Source organism: Leptinotarsa decemlineata, unplaced genomic scaffold (genome assembly GCF_025532065.1).
Source record: "Leptinotarsa decemlineata unplaced genomic scaffold, Ldec_3_MD MMD2_tig00000218_RagTag_RagTag, whole genome shotgun sequence".
Lineage (NCBI taxonomy): Eukaryota > Metazoa > Arthropoda > Insecta > Coleoptera > Chrysomelidae > Leptinotarsa > Leptinotarsa decemlineata.
Window position 1 is genome coordinate 5910933 of NW_027412545.1, and position 2398 is coordinate 5913330.

Sequence of the window (2398 nt, forward strand, 5' to 3'; positions counted from 1 at the left end):
CAGTCATTACCCGAAGACGAATGTGGATACTAACAATAGAAACATCGTGAAGTAACTTGGCTTGGAATCTCCTAATTTTTTGTTTTTTATATTTGTTTATTATATTATATTTGTTCTACTTTTACTTGTATTTTATTTAATAATAATAATAATTATTATAAATCATCAAAAATCAAAAATAAATTAGATGAACAGGCGGATTATCAGCATAAGCTGTTTTTCAAATCAACTTTACAAAAGTATATAATAAAAAACTATAATAATAACAAGTATAAAATAGAAGATAAATTAACCAATACAATAATTAACACAATAATAAAAGCTTGATTAAAATGAATAATATTAAGGGTTATGCAAAAATCGACATACCGAGCACCAATTACCAGGATTTAAGAAGTTTCAAGCATTTTTTAAATGTCATCATCGTGTAAAGTCTGAAGTCACTGGGAACTTATTATACAGTTTAGCGGAAGTATAGGAAAAACTACGAGTAAAAAGTGCCGAGTTGTACACTATATTTCATTTCAGCTACTCTCTTTCTAATTTTTCATCTGTATTAGTTCTATCAAGGATTTCAAATCATTTTATATGATAGTAGACAATGGAAATCCGAACTAATGAAATTCACTATCATCATCAATAGCGGACTTCCAAAGTTTTGGTATAAGATATTCCTGTTGATATTGAAAGGGGGTTTTAGGAGACATCAGTTTTTGAGAAAGGGAGGTTCTAGCTTTCTACTTCTCCACCTTCAAACAAAAAAATTTGGAAAACTTCCAAAGGAAGGAAGAAAGCAATCTGTTTTAAAATGAGCTCTTCACAAAGATGCGTAGATTATTATTGACGATCAGAAATCGTTGAAATTGACAAATATATCGTTAAGATGCTGGAAACAAACAAATACTGAATATTTTTCACGTATAGTCAGTGGGCATACTTGAAGACTGGCTATAAATCAAATCATCTAAAAGAACAATTCGTTCAGGCCAGCCTCAACACCCTACACAGTAGGTTAATGGACTGACACCTATCAGAAAACAACTACTCCCCTGGCTAATACCACGAAGGGCGTTGGATTAAATCCGACAGGTGTCAGTGCAGGATTCTTCACTGAAGTTATTCCTGCATATGCTGTTGGCGATACAACTGCCGCAATAGATTTTCAATTATTGGAACACACTTGCAGACCGGTTTCGGGCTGTTTGGCCACTCGTCAGTGCAAGGTAGTGTATATCATCAACATAAAGTCGATGATTTCCGATAATTGAAAATCGAATTCCGTCAGAGTATCATTCCTCGAACTAAGCTGAAGACTACAACAAACAACAGGTTTGTCGTCGCTCCATCTGCCTGTGAACGAGGTAACCAACTTTATGTTGATGATATACACTACCTTGCACTGACGAGTGGCCAAACAGCCCGAAACCGGTCTGCAAGTGTGTTCCAATAATTGAAAATCTATTGCGGCAGTTGTATCGCCAACAGCATATGCAGGAATAACTTCAGTGAAGAATCCTGCACTGACACCTGTCGGATTTAATCCAACGCCCTTCGTGGTATTAGCCAGGGGAGTAGTTGTTTTCTGATAGGTGTCAGTCCATTAACCTACTGTGTAGGGTGTTGAGGCTGGCCTGAACGAATTGTTCTTTTAGATGATTTGATTTATAGCCAGTCTTCAAGTATGCCCACTGACTATACGTGAAAGATTTCTTTCCTTTTACGAGGAATTGGGCAAATTTGGATATGCAGTTGGTTACCTCGTTCACAGGCAGATGGAGCGACGACAAACCTGTTGTTTGTTGTAGTCTTCAGCTTAGTTCGAGGAATGATACTCTGACGGAATTCGATTTTCAATTATCGGAAATCATCGACTTTATGTTGATGATATACACTACCTTGCACTGACGAGTGGCCAAACAGCCCGAAACCGGTCTGCAAGTGTGTTCCAATAATTGAAAATCTATTGCGGCAGTTGTATCGCCAACAGCATATGCAGGAATAACTTCAGTGAAGAATCCTGCACTGACACCTGTCGGATTTAATCCAACGCCCTTCGTGGTATTAGCCAGGGGAGTAGTTGTTTTCTGATAGGTGTCAGTCCATTAACCTACTGTGTAGGGTGTTGAGGCTGGCCTGAACGAATTGTTCTTTTAGATGATTTGATTTATAGCCAGTCTTCAAGTATGCCCACTGACTATACGTGAAAGATTTCTTTCCTTTTACGAGGAATTGGGCAAATTTGGATATGCAGTTGGTTACCTCGTTCACAGGCAGATGGAGCGACGACAAACCTGTTGTTTGTTGTAGTCTTCAGCTTAGTTCGAGGAATGATACTCTGACGGAATTCGATTTTCAATTATCGGAAATCATCGACTTTATGTTGATGATATACACTACC